The sequence below is a fragment of the Abramis brama genome (assembly GCF_963993115.1).
Source record: "Abramis brama genome assembly, chromosome: 12".
Taxonomy (NCBI): domain Eukaryota; kingdom Metazoa; phylum Chordata; class Actinopteri; order Cypriniformes; family Leuciscidae; genus Abramis; species Abramis brama.
The window spans coordinates 2,825,236-2,844,564 of NC_139974.1; the positions used below are offsets into that span (position 1 = coordinate 2,825,236).

The window sequence follows — 19,329 nt, forward strand, 5'->3', positions numbered from 1 at the left end:
CACTATGTGAATTACGGATATCTGAAACTGAATTGTAGATATCTGTAATTCTAGTTTGAGATATCTTCAATTTGAGTCTGACTAGTCATAACTCCAGTTCAAGATATCTTTAATTCACCTCAATTCAAGATATCTACATGTTCCTTTTCAGATATCTTAAATTTTGACTAGGCGAAATGACGTTGTAGATATCTCAAACTGGAGTTAGGGATAATCATAATTTAATTGTAGATATCTGTAACTGGAGTTTTGACTAGTCAAAATGGCGTTGTAGATATCTCAAACTGGAGTACGGGATAGTCATAATTTAATTGTAGATATCTATTATCAAGTTATAGACATCTTGAAATTAATTTTGATTAGAGATATCTGAAATTTTAGATATCTGTAACTTTCATTCTGCCTAGTCAAAATGTAATTACAGATATCTTGAATTAGAGTTTTGACTAGGCCAAATGACGTTGCAGATATCTGTATGCAAGTTAGGCCCGCATCACACTTTAGGCGGGAGCAGAGCGTGTTGTTCAAATCATCAAATCACATAGCACCTGTTAACTGTTAACTTTAATTAGCACTGATTAGCAGTCGGAGCAACCAGAGGGCGAAGGAGTTTTTAATCGTCTTTTTAATGCTGTTATACTGTTTCAAACTGAAAAAAATAAAAATAAAAATAAGAACTAATCTGAACTAAGAACTTTTTTTCTCATCCATCTAAGGAAGTTAATGTTGTTGCACTTTCATGGCAAGAATAGCATGTCAGCATCTTTATTAAAGTGAATTAGTGTGAATCGCTTTCACGTATAAATCTTACGTCAACAATAACCTACGTAATTTTAAGCATGATCATAAACATAGCATTGCAACATTTTCTATTTTTTTTGTATATAAAAAACATTTTCTGGTGTTTTTTTCGATTACAGCCAACGCCATGACTGCTTTCTTCTTCCATACATAGAAATAAGGAAATTAACCCACTTCTTCTTTGATTATGGCGGGGAGGGGAAATTACTTCTTTCTGGATATCTAAAATAGAGCAACGTCATGCACAATAATTTGCACTAGTCATAATGATGTTTGAGATATCTTTAACTTTCATTCTGCCTAGTCAAAACTGAATTACAGATATCTGCAATTGTCATTTAAGATGTGTGACGAGTTGAATGTTGTTTTCAATGACGTCATTGCATATATCTGTAATTCAGTTTTGCCTAGTCACAATTACATTACAGATATCTCTATCTGTCGTTTCGACTAGTCACAATTACATTACAGATATCTCTATCTGTCGTTTCGACTAGTCACAATTACGTTACAGACACTGTAAAAAGTGAACAGTTGGATCAACTTAAAAAATTACTTCAATTGGTAACACCTAAAGAAATTAAGTTTTCTCAACTTAAATTATCACGTTTTTCACGATAAAATGTGATAATTTAAGTTGAGAAAACTTAATTTCTTTAGGTGTTACCAATTGAAGTAATTTTTTTAAATTGATCCAACTGTTCACTTTTTACAGTGGATATCTCTATCTGTCGTTTCGACTAGTCACAATTACGTTACAGATATCTCTATCTGTCGTTTCGACTAGTCACAATTACGTTACAGATATCTCTATCTGTCGTTTCGACTAGTCACAATTACGTTACAGATATCTAGAATGACAATTCCAACTATCCAAAATGTAATTACGACTAGTCAGAAAGACATTGTTGATATCTACAATGTTAATTCCGGATAGTCAAACTTAGCTTTTAAATTTTAAAAGGGCTTGCCATAGGCTGCCAGTTGGCCAACAACGTGACTTCATAGTCTACCTGTACAACCCTGTACAACCCAACTTTCGGTTTAGTTTGCTTTTTGGTTCGCTAGCTATGCTGTTTATTTGTTTAAAAAGTATGGACGTCTAAACATAAGATCCATTCAGAACATCATGTAAGTTTTCATGATTTAAAATATAAATTCAGCTTGTGTGTTTTTGTGTTATTATACCAAGTCGTATTTCTGTTTCTGGAAAACTAGCCGTGCTGAGTTTAGGGTTTACGGAAGGTGCGGTAAAGTAGGTTTTCTGTTGGACATTCGTTAGACATTCGATCTTTTCTGCAGCATTAATAGTCCAATCATTTTATGAAAAAAGGTTGAACAAATTGCAACAGAAGCAAACTCAACTGATTTTGTATCCTCAATATGTCCTGAGTAAGGAAAAAAAAAAGCCCAGAAGAATCCCATTAGGGGAAAGTTTCGAAAAAGACCCAAATTTATCCTGTTCATACGCCTATTCATTCTTTTTCTTACGTGAATAGGGTAAAAAATTTAACGTTTAGATATCACCATGAAATTTACTGAGTTGATTACTTACATCAAGACAAACAATAAATGTGTTACAAGTTTTTTGAAAATGTTTTTTAACATGGACAAACGGTGCATAATTATGTGCTAATTTGCATAAATACCACAACAGGTCTAAACATTGGGTCTAGCCCGGGGAAAATGTCTTGTTGAATCTTGTTGGTATATAACTGTAAAATACTTCATGTTAAGGTCTGAATGGAACCCATTTAGGCTACCCATGAGCATTAATACATAGAGGCAGGAAGAAGTACTTTATAAACCAGCCTTTATTAACTATTATTGCAGAGATGGGGTTTGGCGCTGGGTCCGTGGGACTGTTTCTGGGGACTCACTTTTTATTTTGCCTACCTTTTGTCTTCTGCATTCTCCTTACCATTGTCTCCTGTTCTTCCCTCAGACTCATCCCTCAGAAACAGTCCCACAGACCCAGCCCCAAACCCCATCTCTTAAAATTAATAAAGGCTGGTCTAAAGTACTTCTTCCTGCCTCTATGTATTAATGCTCATGGGTAGCCTAAATGGGCTCCATTCAGACCTTAACATGAAGTATTTTACAGTTATATACCAACAAGATTCAACAAGACATTTTCACCTGGCTATACCCAATGTTTAGACCTGTTGTGGTATTTATGCAAATTAGCACATCTGTAATTAGATTATGCACCATTTGTCCATGTTAACAAACAATTTCAAAAAACTTGTAATACATTTTTTTTTTGTTTTTTGGTTTGGTTTGGTTACTTTATTGGTACCCGTAGGTAAACTAGTTTCACAGTCTAAGAGGCAAGACATATCATGCAACACACAAAACATTAAAACATATAAAAACAGGTAATAAAAATTAAATAAAAACAAGGAACAGAGAACAGTACATGACCAAAGTGCTTGTGCGTTTTGTGCAAATAATTTTACAGTTTGTTTAACAGAGTGATTGCTGCTGCTACAAAACTTTTAAATCTTGTGGTTCTGCAACCAGGAACTTTTAGCCTCCGTCCAGAGGGGAGATATTGGAATTCCCTACTCAAAGGATGCAGACTATCTTTATTGATGGCCATAGCTAGCCTCTGTAGTTGGTTTGTATACAGAGTTGTGGGGTGCAACTGGAGCTCCCCAGTCAGCCTACTCGACCATTTAACAATTTGGTTTAGGCGATTCTTGTGCTTGACTGAGACACAACCGAACCAAGCCACCAGGGAGAATGATATGATGGTTTCAATAAAAGACTGATAAAATAATGTCATCATTGTCTTGATGTAAGTAATCAACTCAGTAATTTTCATGGTGATATCTAAAGGTTAAAATTTGTACCCTATTCACGTAAGAAAAAGAATGAATAGGCGTATGAATAGGCTATATTTTTTTTTATATTTTAGGGATTCTTCAGGGATTTTTTTTCCTTACTCAATAAGGACATTTTTCCTGTACAAAATCAGTTGAGTTTGCTTCCGTTGCAATTTGTTTAAGGTTGACCCCCATTTTGGCTTAAAATGACTGGACTATAATTGATATGTAATGGCTTAATAGTCGTGGATGATGCTGTATCTCATCTAGGTCACATTGTAAAGCATAATGTCAAAAGTGAATTTTAATATTATTCGATGAAGTAATTGTTTTAAGAATTGGAAGTGAAAAAGTCCTCACAACGATCCCCACTTGGGCACTTCAAGTTAGGGAGTGTCTCAAAAGTGCCAAATCGGCAACAAAGTTGGTTAAGTATGTGCATTATTCCACAAAAACACTAAAAACGTGATCCTTTTACATATATAGTTGATGTTACTAAATGGATTAAAAATAGATTAAGCCAATTTTTAACTTGTATATGATTTATATATCTGTTATACATATGTAATTAAACTGAAAGTTATCTATTTAAATATGTGGTTGTTTTATGTAAATACCTCAAATGACCTACAATGTATGTATACACACATGCAGCATATAATAAAATAACTTAGATGTTTTTGTTACATTTCTTATGAATTAAAAAAAAATAAATCTATATAGCTTCGTGGTCATGTGACCTGATGATGTCACACCAAATGGAACGTATTCACCATCCCTTGGAACACATCATACACGACTTTGATTTAGAAAATGTCATTTCGTCTATTTTTAATGAATTTTTGAAATACGCAAATCTATATAACTTCCTGGTCATAAAAGTTATGTTGTGCTTGCTGAGATATGTCATTTTTATGTCAAGAAGACTTTGCAAAACCATTAACATTTGCAAGTCATTCGATGCCATCTTCTTTGACGTATATTAGGCCTACTTTTAAATATTTGTAATACTCCACCCACATTATTTACCAGTATGGTCTGATGTTATTTGTAAATATTGAACATTTCTACAGCTGTTATTAAACTACTATACAATTTGGCACTTACATGGGGTGGTAGATAACAGTAGTATGTCATTTCATTAAGGCCAATTTACAATAAATGCACTTCCATCAGGTGATATTTAGCCTCTTTCCCTCACTATTGGCCACTATCTTTTGTTCAAGTCATCTGATTGGCTACTATATGTTTTAAAAATGGACGATAGTTCACTTTAAGTTTTCCACCTTTAATGCTTTGACTGGAGGTCATAATCAAGATTGCTCTTTAAAACACACATTCAGCATTTCCGATTCATATGAGCACGTTTAAACTAAGGGATTTGTACTGGTTCTCTAACAAGATGCTGAACTGATGCAGGCCGATGTACAATTAGCTGAAGGTGACTTAGTTTTGGTACTAAATATTAGTCTGCACTAGGTTTATCTCAGGTATCACAAAAACAAGCTGGATACACTCGTTTTTGCTCCTGCTGCTGCTGTATATAGGTGCACGCTTCATTAACATATTTCATCACAAGAATACATTGGAACGCCTAATTGTGTTAGATCGGGAGGGTAGACGCACCGAACCCGAGCTGTGGCGGCAGCCTCGAAAACATTTCCGCAGCCGTGATGTCATTTTGTTGGCATTACAGGAATATATTTTATTTATTTAACTACTAACATTATATAACCTTATGTTATTGTTTTGTCTTTGGATTATGTTTTGTTGTTGCTCTTATCTGTTGTTTTTTTGTGTTTAATTCTTGCCATCATCAACCATCTGTGATGGTTTTTGCCTCCAAAATACTAAATGTATGGTATGTTCTATTTGTAAACTATTAGAATGGAATTATTATGTGGGTTGTTTACATGAAAAAGCAGTTTTAAGCAGGGTTATTTCATGCTATAGTTTAACAACAAATATATTGTTGATTCAGTTTTTTTACATTTCAATATTCATGACATACCACACCAATTTCTAAACTAAAGACATTGGTCAAAAAGCTTTTTCAGAAAAAATGAGAAATAATTTACCTTTCACAAGGTTTAATTTATACACATTAATTTATACATATTTACAACATTCATATTAAAAAATATATTTTTTTCAAGGTTTAATTTAAAAACATTAATTTATACATATTAACAACATTCGTATTAAAAAAATATATATTTAAAACAGTTCATGAACAGATTAAAATACATGTAAACAAACCAAATAATAAAAGTTAATTGAGAGGATACTTTTAAACCCTCCTACACAAAAGTTGATCTCCTTCTTCTACAGAGCCCTGTGCTCTTATGGTACAGTTAATACCTCGCACCTCAGATTAACTTGGGAAAGAGAGCTTGGGGTGGATATCTCGGAGAATGAATGGGAGATCGTTTGGTCTCTAGCCAATAGGCTTTCAGTTTGTAATAAAGCAAGAGCCATTCAACTTAGGATCCTCCACAGAATACATATTACGCCTGTTCAGACACAAATACAATCCAGCTCACTCACCACACTGCCCCAAATGTAAATCTGTCGTAGGAGATTATATTCACAGTGTATGGGATTGTCATGTGATCCAGACCTACTGGTCCAGAATTGTAGCTCAATTGAATAACATCTTAGGTTTGGCCTTGGATCCTGACCCTTTGTCTCTTCTTCTGGGTTTCCCATGTAAGCTTATCTCTAATAAGCATAAAAGACGTATTTTTAGCCTGTTAACTTTTGCTGCCAGGTAGAATTTACTATTGTCGTGGATCAGCGATAAACCTCCCTCTATAAAGGGATGGCATTCAGTCATTAGAGAGACTATTCCTTTGGAAATTCTAACATGTTTTATTCACTCTACAACTGATACTTTTATTCGCACTTGGACACCATATTTGGACAGTATAAATGCCTCTATTTGTGGTATTCTGAGTTTTGGTATGATATAGTGCCTCCAGAGGTTCTATTTGTCTTTTGTTTTTTCCTTGTTCTCTGCTGGTCCTGCTGCACTTTTTTGTTCATAGTACAATGCTTTGTTGTTATTTTATGTACACTTTTGTGTTTATCTTTGTTGTGTGTCAGGCAACTTATGTTACCTTGTTTTGTGTTTGTTAAAGCATTAAAAGCAAAAATAAATAAATAAATAAAAGGTATACAGTATGAATGTGAAAAAAATCAATAATAATAATAAAAGTTCACATTGTATATTTTTTTATGACAAATACAACAAATGAAAGCAGTACCATAATAAATGCAAAAGGTCATTCCACAAGAATATTTTCCTGAAATGTTAAAAATAAAATATTACAATTAAAAACTATACAATTTTCCAAAATAAACATTCATTCTGTACTTACTTTGCCTCTGAAAAACACTTTTGCACAGCTCCCAACACCAAAATTATGCGATGGTCACAAACTAAAACACAAATCAAAAAAGTGAGCACAGTGACAAAGGACAAGACAGACATTGTTGATACACGCATTGGTGTTGCTGATGAGGTAAAAGGGAAGTTACAAAATGTAGAAAAATCAGTTAATAATATCTAAGAATCTAATAACAATTTTTTATAGGTAATAAACTAGGGTTCTCAAGCTATTGAACAGATCATAGCACGTATTATATGTGTGTGTGTGTGTGTGTGTGTGTGTGTGTGTGTGTGTGTGTGTGTGTGTGTGTGTGTGTGTGTGTGTGTGTGTGTGTGTGTATACACAGACATTATAACATTCTCATTGCTTTAACATAGTTCTCAATTTTCTTATTAATTTGTTGAAATCACAGCAATGGCCAGCTGTGATGCATACACACAAACCAGCCACACACATTTGCTAATTTTCTGTGATTGGAAGTTACTGCTACTTAGAAATATATAAAGGCCTACATAAGTCTTACCATTACAAAAAACAAAGTTGTCCATAAAAAGATTGATGATATCAATGATGAACAAGATCTAAAAGAGGCAAGGGAGCATTGAGGAAAGACTTGTGGGAAGCTGCTGGAGGAACAGAGGTGATAAAAAAAAATTCATAGCTGAAAATAGTAAATGAAGACACTACTCAGAAATCTGGCACACACTATCCAACCAAATATCTGGAAAAGTTTTTCCTGACACAATTTTTTAATTGCTGCCTGTCATTAACACTTTTTGTTGTTATATATATATATATATATATTTTTTTTTTTTTTATCAAAAAAATTCCCAAAATTTTAGTCATTACTTTAGAGAAAGAGAATGAAGCATTATACATAAACATTGTGATATCAAAATGATAGATCACGTCACATCTAATCGTCACATCTAGATGTCCTTCTATTTATATATTCATTTATTTTATTTGTTTGTTTGATGTATAAAATACTTTTTCTTCTCTTTTTTAGAAAACATCAAAACAATGTATAGTGGCAATGGATTTTTTCCCCAATACATTACATACATAATTATCCTAAACAGTTGCATGGTTCGTATTGCTTTTAAAGTTTTACTTTTATAAATAGTTTCCAAATATATGTTATTGTAAATTTTAAATTGTTTAAAAATATTTATTTTTCAATCCACTTTGGTTATAGGCCTAGTAATAAGCCATAATAGTTATGAAATCACACATAAATATCTATATCAATTGTAAAACATTTGAAAAACAATATCAGCTTCAATATCAGTGTCTCATGGTGTCAGGGTTCCACCAGATTAAACTAAATAGTGTTCCAACCAATCACCGACAGGGGGAGGGTGTTGTGAGGTTTTGTGCTCGTGCACGGCTGTACGCAAAGTCAGAGCTGAAGAAGAAGCTGGCTCTAAACCTCACAACACCCTCCCCCTGTCGGTGATTGGTTGGAACACTATTTGTTTTGGTTTTGAGTGGTTGGTGAAACCATTTGTTTTGTGTGCAGATCTCAGAGCCTAGGCTGCCTACAGAGACACGTTTTTTTGACGGCCTGCTTATGGGGTGGGCAGCTAGCGGATCGTTAGGAAAGATTAGATGAATGTGATCCTTTATGTTTGGGCCTGAAATCACTGATACAACCTTTAATATTTAAAGAAATAGACGAAAATGAAATCAAACTCTTCATTGTTTAAGTTCTGTATGTTTTATTCAATAAAGGGATGTCATGAGCTAACTGTGTGCACTTAATATCTTTTTCCTCTATGAAAATATGACAAAACATGTATTTCTTAATGTGAATGGTCATTACTTATGAAATCAACCAAATTAATAATGGACTAATTTCACAGATTTGTCAAATTCCTTTTTTAATATCAATTAGAACAATAAAAAATAGAAAACTTTAGAAAACCTGTAAAAATTTTCCAAGGGTTGGTGAATAAATCCCAGGTGGTGTGACATCATCAGGTAGTTATATAGATTTGCGTATTTCAAAAATTCATTAAAAATAGACAAAATTACATTTTTCAAATCCAAGTTGTGTATGATGTGTTCCAAGGGTTAGTGAACAAATTCCAGGTGGTGTGATATCACCTGTTTCTACCAGGTAAAATGAAATTTTGGAGTACAATGTAATAACCATGTAACCATTCGTAGTGAATATCCCATTCACAGCTTAAAACTATCTGGGCCTATTTGACAAAAAATTGGTTTTCCACTTAATTCACATCTTTACATTTTATTAGTATGCTTTGCATGGTTTCGCACCTTGGAATGCTTATTTGTGTGTGTGTGTGTGTGTGTGTGTGTGTGTGTGTGTGTGTGTGTGTGTGTGTGTGTGTGTGTGTGTGTGTGTGTGTGTGTGTGTGTGTGTGTGTGTGCAGTTTTGAGACAGTCCCTTAATTTGCTTGGCGAATGTCTAACGAATGTCCAACATAAAACCTACTTTACCTCACCTTTACTGAAACAGTTCTGAATGATCTGTTAGGCTGATCTGATCTGCCTATTTTTATTGTTATTGTGATTATGATTTTGACGATGATGTTTATTAATGGGGTCATTAATATAAGTAATATTACATTGTTACTGAATTCCTTAAGCGTTTTGTTCGTAAAGCAAAGATGCAGCTAATTGTTTGATGTTTCTTGCTGGAGATTGTTTTACGTTAGATCAACATGTTAAATGTTTAGTAATATTATACCACTCAGGAAAGTGTTTTATCGCTGTATAACCTATTTGACATGTGTCTGTCACGTTAACCAACTCTTCTGGTCTCTCATCAGGTATATATTGCTGGATCTGCTTCTGCTTCTGCTGCTGCTGTGTTTTGTAGGCCTACATCAAAAAGGCGAGTATCATTTTTGTTCATAAAAGGTTAATGCACTGACACATCTGCTACAGCTTTGTTCTTTTATCATTCACATTTGAAAATTTAAAATGTGCCACAGTTAACATTAATGGCTTCTATATACTGTGTATATATATATATATATATATATATATATATATATAGAGAGAGAGAGAGAGAGAGAGAGAGAGAGAGAGAGAGACATTTTATGTCTATATATATATATATATATATATATATATACAGTATATATATATATATATATATATATATATATATATATATATATATATATATATATATATATATATATATATATATATATATATACTGTATAATACTGTGCAAAAGTCTTAGGCACGTTAGTATTTTCACCCCAAAGAAATGGTTTTAAGACAGTTATTTATATATTTTTCTGTAGTGTTTCAGTAGGAAATAACAGTTTACATTTCCAAACATTAATTTAGTCTGATCTGATCTCACCATCGTCAAGTCCATCTGTGATTATATGAAGAAACTGAAAAAACTGACAGAGTAAATCCAGAAGAACTGAGGCAACATCTCCAAGACATTTTAAGAAACCTAACCTGGGCCCTCATTAAATTATGGAATAATTGTTTTCAACATTTTAAAATAGGCCTATTTGTGGAAAAAATATGTAATATTTGAGTTACATAAAAGCTTTTTATTTGTTTTCTTCCTAATTGTCCTTGAAATAGTGGTAAAAAAAACACAAAAATGGTTTGGCCAATGATCAAAATTTGATGTCATTTGATTTGAAGTTCAGTACGCTCAAAATGTCCGGTCAGCACAAGTCCGGTGCTCAGAAAAGAGAAAAAGGGAAGAAGAAAATAGAGGCCTGGGAGATTTTCTAAACAAATATTTAATAAAGGTGGTGACGGTGAAGCTGGAACTAGTAAAGTCAACGTAGAGCAAGGTAAAAAACAGCGCAGCCAATGTTCACGAGCCTTGTCAGCGGTTTTCCTGCATTGACAATTTTTTGGTGGCCGCCAAAGCTAATTTTTGTCCCGTCAAAACCTTATTTGATCGGCGAGTGATGTAGAATAGAATAGCAGAGAGCGCCCCCTCACGTCTTCAAACAACACGTCGAGCGCTGTCTTGCTCTCTCTCCAGGGGCCCGTTCTTCGTACGTCGCTAACTCAGTTAGCTGGATTTGATTGTTGGCGATTTGGCATGATCTTGGATTGTTTGGTTCTTCGAAGCTCATCCTGGACTTGCTGTCATAGCAACAGGTGCGCAATCTTAAACCTGCTCGGGAGCAGCTTATTTCATGTTAACAGGATTAGACTGCGGCTTTATAAGTGGAGCTGATACGGGAAGTCCAGCGCAGCGTGATCGTGCACTTTCTGAGAGATATATTTTTTTCTCATGACTCGTGAGATTGTCGTTTACATTATTAATTTGTTGGAAACGCACATTTATTTTCGGCTTTAACTACAGCACAAACAGTTTGCATTGCCCTAAGATTATTTGCGAGTGGCTCTTTCCTTTACACTATTGGAGATGCGGAGAACTTGATGGAAAGTGCTGTCTGTCGTGTCATTCGGAGTTTACCTGGCGCTTTTAGGTTTAAAAAACAGTTTTAGGTTTTTTTGTGGCATGCATGTCCAAGCCACTTAAGACCCAATGTTGTAAAGCAGTTTTTTTTTTTTAGGCTATCATAATTTTTTATGAAGATCATACAATCATGACCATGTTACAGTATATGTCACTCAGGCTTCACTAACGTGATTGGTACCATATAGACTATAGGCCATAGACTGCCATCAAGGCCTCAATGAAGGGGATTATGTGAACAGAAAGGGGGTTCACAGTGTAAATGTGCAGCCCAGTTACTATTGTGATTCTTAATATTCCAGATAAGTATTATTATATCAAATCAAATAAAAAGGCAGTTGACTAAAATCTTCCATATCACAGATGTGAAAGCAAAATGGCCAGGATCTGTGCATGACTTAAGAATTTTCAGAGATTCACATTTATGCACATTATTTGAAAGTGGTAAGAAAAGTTCCACAATTAAATATCAAGCTCACTGTATTACATACACTTATGCTGATCCTAACAGAACTGCATTTCTTCATAGGTGATTATGACATGTTCCTGCAGACAGGTGTTTTATGAGCCCATTCCCTGACCCAAACCAGTTACAATGCAGCTCTAGCCAGGGCAAGGGCACACAATGAAATTAACTTTGGCTAAAGGGAAGATTTCAGTGTCTGAAAAGTCTGAGGGTTGCACACCTGACAGGGCCTGTGACATTGGTGCATGTGCCATATTACACAACACTGCCAAAAAAACAAAAAAAAAACAAACAAACACACTTTTCATTAAATGTTTAATAAAAGACAAATATGCTTAGTTCCTTGAGTTTTATTTCAACTGTTCTTTGTAAAGAAAAGCCACTGGTCAAGTGCCTGCAACAAGAGATATTAGACACATGCCTCATGCAACAAATAAAAAGGAAAAGTTGGCTATACACTGCCCACCTGTAGGCCTATGTCTCCTCTGTCTGTGCAGACTCTTCTGTAGGCCTTTCTGTAGATGTGCAATCCTGCAACTTATATTGCAGCCAAAAAGCACACAAGTATAAATGAAGTAAAGTTATTTATGCACTTGCAGGTAGAATATTATCACGTTCCAGCAGGTGTGTTCGAAGAACCCAATTAGCCGATCATGATTAGCACGATGATATCATCTTGGATGTCTCATTTGATCTTGGATGTTTTAAGCAACGTACGAAGAACGGGCCCCAGGGCCCAGGCAAGACTTATCTCGTCCGGGGCCAGGCAAGACTATCATACTGGTTATATGGTGTGTCACACGCAAGCATCGCGCTCCTTCCCACCCTCCACATTCCTGAACGTGTCCGGACTGTACTGTGAAACTGTGAAGTGTATCTCACACAAACGTTGAAAAAACATTCTGTTCTTTTAAAAGAATATAAATGATTATAAAACAAATAGCTTACTAAAAAATCCACTGAACCAAGCATTTCAGTTTAAAGTGGAGTCACAAAAAAAAAACGTGTGTGTGTGTGTGGAAGCTCTTAAGAGAGTTAAACATAAATCAGAGTGGTTCTCTCTCACACCAGCGTCTCTGACTCAGAGTCTCTTCAACTTTAAACTGAAATGCTTGGTTCAGTGGATTTTTTAGTAAGCTATTTGTTTTATAATCATTTATATTCTTTTAAAAGAACAGAATGTTTTTTCAACGTTTGTGTGAGATACACTTCACAGTTTCACAGTACAGTCCGGACACGTTCAGGAATGTGGAGGGTGGGAAGGAGCGCGATGCTTGCGTGTGACACACCATATAACCAGTATGATAGTCTTGCCTGGCCCCGGACGAGATAAGTCTTGCCTGGGCCCTGGGGCCCGTTCTTCGTACGTTGCTTAAAACATCCAAGATCAAATGACACATCCAAGATGATATCATCGTGCGAATCATGATCCGGCTAACTCGGTTCTTCGAACACACCTGTTGTTTATGATAGCTGGATTGAGTTATCTGAGATAATTGCGCGTTCATGCGCTGGTTAAAAGGGGATATGTATCGATAGTAGAAACATTGATCAGCAACGCTGCTATTGGCTGCACAGCGTGGCCAAAGAGCGCGCTCAGTTTTTCTCCTCAGCAGAGCAAGAACTAATAGTCGAAGTTTATTCGGAATTTTAATGTTTAATCAAAACGCCAGGGAACACCTCAAAGTCTGCAAAAGCCAGGAGAGAGGGCTGGCAAAAAGTAGCAGACAATTTAAATCCGTTAGAAGTGGCCATGTTAGATGTTTTTATCACTTATTAGCCTATATTATTGTATTTTAATAATTGCATAATTACTTTGTGCATTGTAATGTCAGTCACCACACTAGAACATGGGAGCAAATAAAAGTGAAGTACAAAAATATTCTACATAATGGTAATTTTTAGTTATATTATAGTCTCTTTTATAAAAGGTACTGTTAAATAAATGGTGTTCTGTTTATAAAAGCAACCAAGAAAAAGGCTGAGAAATAGAAAAGATCTTATAGCCTACACTGTAAAATAATTTTTGCTGCATTAAATTAAGGCCGTATAGTCATTTCAACTGTTAAATCTTGAGTAATGATGAATTGCTTTGTTTATGTTTTCATGAAGCATGTATCACTAGCACACATAGCTGCCTAATATAGCTAACATAACATTACTTAGTGAGCCATAGTAGAGATGATAAATAATCAATAGGCCTAGCTCTGTTAGTTGAATTGTGCAAAATTGAACTTTACATAACAAAATACATGTTTAACAGCTGGTAGGCCTAACATTAATCCGCATCCAGGAACTTTTTTAGAACTAGATTTACCCTCTGTCTAAACACTTTTACCATGTTCACCGGGAACTTTACCTGCACGTTTTTTTTTTTCCGCCTTTGTTTTGTTTTTATATTCTCTACCTATGTTTACTGATGTCTTTATCTTGTATCTGTGTGTGTCGTACACACTGTGTTGTGTGTGTTATTATTTTGTGTCTGCAATGCAGTTGTGAGGTGTTGTTTGAGTGTATGTTACTCTGTTTATCTGTAATCAAGACATTTTAAAAAACGTGTATCAATGCAACCTGTTTTTAGCTTTGCCTTATAGTTATGACTAGCTCGTTAGCGAATCAAAAAATATATATATTTTAAACTTTACCAATATCGATAAATAGTGAGTACTAAAATACATCTTATTTGTTTATATTCATAATGATAAAGTTAGGTATTTTATTACATGTGATTCTGACATGTCACTGCATGCACTGCGCTCCTTCCTCTCCGCTCGTCTCAGGTAAATATTGCGTCTTCCAGCTCAGCGGTCGGAGTCGCGCGTTCATGTGTTTTGGGGGCGTGGCTTTGGAAGGAGCCCAGAAGGGAGAGGGTGGAGTGAATGGAAATAATGAGCTGTCTTTAAAACAGTCGTGAGAGGTCTACATACACTCGATTTTTATACTTTCTTTTTCAGAGTACTTACATTTTAATTATGTATTGATATATATACATAAAGTTTAAACAAATTTGAAAAAGAAGTTGTTTTGACCATTCCTACCTACCCCACCTTTAAGTGGCTTGGACATGCCACAAAAAAAACTAAAACTGTTTTTTAAACCTAAAAGCGCCAGATAAACTCCGAATGACATGACAGACAGCACTTTCCATCAAGTTCTCCGCATCTCCAATAGTGTAAAGGAAAGAGCCACTCGCAAATAATTTTAGGGCAATGCAAACAGTTTGTGCTGTAGTTAAAGCCGAAAATAAATGTGCGTTTCCAACAAATTAATAATGTAAACGACAATCTCACGAGTCATGAGAAAAAAATATATCTCTCAGAAAGTGCACGATCACGCTGCGCTGGACTTCCCGTATCAGCTCCACTTATGAAGCCGCAGTCTAATCCTGTTAACATGAAATAAGCTGCTCCCGAGCAGGTTTAAGATTGCGCACCTGTTGCTATGACAGCAAGTCCAGGATGAGCTTCGAAGAACCAAACAATCCAAGATCATGCCAAATCGCCAACAATCAAATCCAGCTAACTGAGTTAGCGACGTACGAAGAACGGGCCCCTGGAGAGAGAGCAAGACAGCGCTCGACGTGTTGTTTGAAAACGTGAGGGGGCGCTCTCTGCTATTCTATTCTACATCACTCGCCGATCAAATAAGGTTTTGACGGGACAAAAATTAGCTTTGGCGGCCACCAAAAAATTGTCAATGCAGGAAAACCGCTGACAAGGCTCGTGAACATTGGCTGCGCTGTTTTTTACCTTGCTCTACGTTGACTTTACTAGTTACAGCTTCACCGTCACCACCTTTATTAAATATTTGTTTAGAAAATCTCCCAGGCCTCTATTTTCTTCTTCCCCTTTTCTCTTTTCTGAGCACCAGGGTCACAACACACCCGTTTGTCCCCCCCTGTCGGCGGGCGTGATATAACCAGACACACACCCATATAACTCGAACCTGACACCGGCTTCAAACACCTGTCAAAACTACATGATCGAGGGCTAAAAATGTTAAAAATGTCAAAACTACCTGTCAAAACTATGACATATCATAGGGAAGGTCAATAGGTCAAAACTAACTGTCAAACCTCATGATCGATGGGGAGGAAGGGCAAAGGTTAATCCCTGACCCCATACCGGAAGGTCAACCTGTCAAAAGGTCAAAGGTCAAAGCAATCAATCATTTTTGACACATGGTCCAGGCTAATCACTACTGACAGCAAAATGGAAATATTTGCTTGACTTTCTAAATTTTACAGATGGAGAATATGTCTGTGAAATGTAAGTTATGTACTGAGGAATTTTTTGGATGTCACTTCAGCTTAAAGATTAATAATAGAGGTATATTTGTTTCCACCAATCGCTGCACAAGTGAAGTTTACGTATGATGACGAAAGCACGTTAGTGCGAGCCGTCCCGGAACCCATAGAGAATGCATTGCAGTGCCTGCAGTTCGAAAAAAGAAATCTTTGTATGTAAGTTTATAGGAACACTCTGGGCGATTCTCGGCCAGAGTGAAATCGCCCAAAAAGAGGCGGTACTCCACACAGAACGAGACTTGACTCTGATTGGACTATATCCAGAGGCAGAACAACACTTTGGTGGTGCGTCGCCCAATCGCCCTAACGAAGAAACCGCCCCTGGTTTTAACTCTACAATATGGTGTAAAAACGTCTGAGTTCTGCCCTCTTCAGGTTGAATGGTGGCTACTGCAGTTGAATTTTCATATAGGCTAGTTGCACGTGGCCGCTTAATGAATGAAATACAACTGTTCACGAACAGAAGATTGTATTTGACTCAAGCTGCATACACATACACAATGACAATTATGCCTACTGTAAATATAGTTACAACTATGATTAGAGTTGTTTGCATAAAATGCACCGTGAACATTCACATGTTTTGCTTTGTGAGAATATTCGTGTCACTAATATTATTTATAAACATTTTAAAATCTCTAAAATGACTGAATATAAGACTGTAATTGTAAACGATAACACCATTTTTTTTGCCCTCAGTTCATCCCCCCTGTCTCCGCTGGGCTCTTTCGTCCAGCGTTTTTCAAATATTGCCAGTGGGTAGAGTTAGGCTAGGACCAGGGGTTGAGTTAGTTTAACTTCTATTAACTGAATCAAATCAATATTTGAGTCATCACCCTTTGCGTTTAAAACATCCGAGATCAAATGACAGGAATCATTCCCTTCCGAATCTTGCAGAGACGGAGAGCTTGAGTAGGAGGTGTCAGATGAAGTGGATGTGCTAATGAAGTCTTTCAATGAAGACACTTCTTTGTTGTTTCATGATTTTTAAGATAGAACTTAAAGAACTTAAAGATTCTGTTCATGTGTGCCCAGACATTTGAGAAATCCCGACCAGCTGATGTTTTACGGCCATGTCCGGAATAAAGAGTAGGCCTATGTATAGTAAACCTATAGGTAGGGTGATATTAAAGGACATAAACCGTGATATAAGATTTTGGCCATATTGCCCATCTCTAAGTCATTTATTTCCTGCGTGACCTGTAAAGCAGAGCTATTCAATTAGCTTCATTCGAGGGCCGGATTATTAAATCGAAAAGTTGAGCTGGGCCGGTGGGTTGGTTTGGGGGTTTAGCCTATTTATTGAAACATAACAGTTTCAATAAATAAGTTAAAGTAACCCTAAACAAGTATGGCATTTACTTTGAAATGTGGTACCCAACAGTATGCAAGTAGTGATAGGACGGACATTATGTCAAAATGATTGATGGTCTTTTTGATTGATAGGTTGACCTTCCGGTATGGGGTCAGGGATTAACCTTTGCCCTTGGTAGCCGTCGATCATGTGTTTTCGACAGTTAGTTTGACCTTGTAGCTGTGCCAGCCCTGGATCATGTAGTTTTGACAGTTAGTTTTGTTGTTTGAAGACGGTGTTCGCATTCCAGAGCATGGTGAAAGTGAGAAACAGAGATTTTATAAAATGTTATATATTTCACACAAAAGTTGAAAAACATTCAGTTCTTTAAAAGTATATAAAATATATAATATAACTATCTTATTGATCCAATTGTTTTAGCTGAATAAATAAAATCATCTTACATAAACCATTCTGTTCTTTTAAAAGTATATAATGAAATACTTATAAAATAAACCGAACCAAGTATTTTAGTTAAGATAAACAAAAGAATAAAAATAAAATCATCTGACATGTTTAGAGAGTTGAAGAAGCATCCCCTATGAATGAGTTTAAAGTTGTAATACAAACGATCCCAGAGTGTCTCCCACCTTTTGCATTTGAGCTCTGACATCTGAAACATGATACCCCCATTCACATTCCAGAGCACAGTGAAAGTGAGAAAGAGGTTCCCTAATAATGTTGCATTTTTCACAATAGCAATAGTTTGAAAAACATTCAGTTCTGTAAAATAATATCTTGCTAATTAAACTAAAGTTGAAAACATACTGTTCTTTAAAATTATATAAAATATATAATATAAATATCTTATTGATCCAATTGTTTCAGTTTTAGATAAACAAAAGAATACAAATAAAATCATTGTCAAGTTGTGATCTATTTTTTGTGCAATTCCCCACTTGAAAAGGACAGTCCCTCCACATGAAGATTTTAACTGGATTTCACTCAATAAATAGCCATGGGATCAGTTGTTTGTCTTTTATTTACCATTCTTTGATTGGCAGTAAACAGGTGAAAAACCTCAAAAGAGAGATGACAAATACAAGATTATTATTTGAGTTGACAGCCAAATTAAATAAACAAAATTATTCACATTCACCTCAGATAAACACATTACTGCTATTACAAGGTTTCCATTTTTATTCTAATCCGTAGTTTTAAGCAGTATTTTCATAATAAAGAATTATTCTAAGGTATCATTGTAGCCACACAACTAGATATGCTTTACCAAAACAAATCAGTTGGTATTTTAATTTCCAAAATGTATATTTTCTTATCTTTTAACCAAGTATCTTTAGCCAAATAACTTTTTTACCTTCAATTGGTTTAATATTTAGGTTAATTAATAGATCTCATTATATTTTTAGCCAAAGATCTTTAGAATATACATTTTTAACTAAATTAAGAACTTGGTTTATTAAGATTTCTACAAAGTTTTAATTTATTTTAACCATTTCAAACACATTCTTATCAAACAATGAAATTTGGCTTTTCTTACTTTTCCTTTTTACCCCACTTGTTTGATAAAACCAAACAACATTTGAAGTTACAAATCTAAAAGTCCTAACAAAGTCAACAAGGGTTAAGAGTCTGTGTTTTCCAGAGTATCATTTGCACTGCACTGCTTAAGTCAGTCTAGCCAAACATGGCCAATATGGCGCTTACCGGCTATCCTTCACTGTTTTGTGGAGGGCTTGGTTTTGCACAGTCACCTTGATGACAAAGATGAAGTTTCCTTGGT

The 19,329-nt window shown here is 35.4% G+C and overlaps 1 protein-coding gene and 1 long non-coding RNA gene across 2 annotated transcripts in view; both read left to right on the top strand.

Annotated features, from left to right (window-relative positions):
- LOC311093928 (uncharacterized protein) overlaps nucleotides 1–19,329 on the top strand; it is a 773,523-nt gene that overhangs the window by 295,674 nt on the left and 458,520 nt on the right. The gene's annotated exons all lie outside the window — the stretch shown is intronic.
- Nucleotides 1,817–19,329, top strand: part of LOC311094042 — a 47,252-nt gene continuing 29,739 nt past the window's right edge. The window contains exons 1-2 of the long non-coding RNA XR_014608544.1: nucleotides 1,817–1,932; nucleotides 9,820–9,884. This is a non-coding gene — a long non-coding RNA (uncharacterized lncRNA). The remainder of the gene's footprint in view (nucleotides 1,933–9,819; nucleotides 9,885–19,329) is intronic.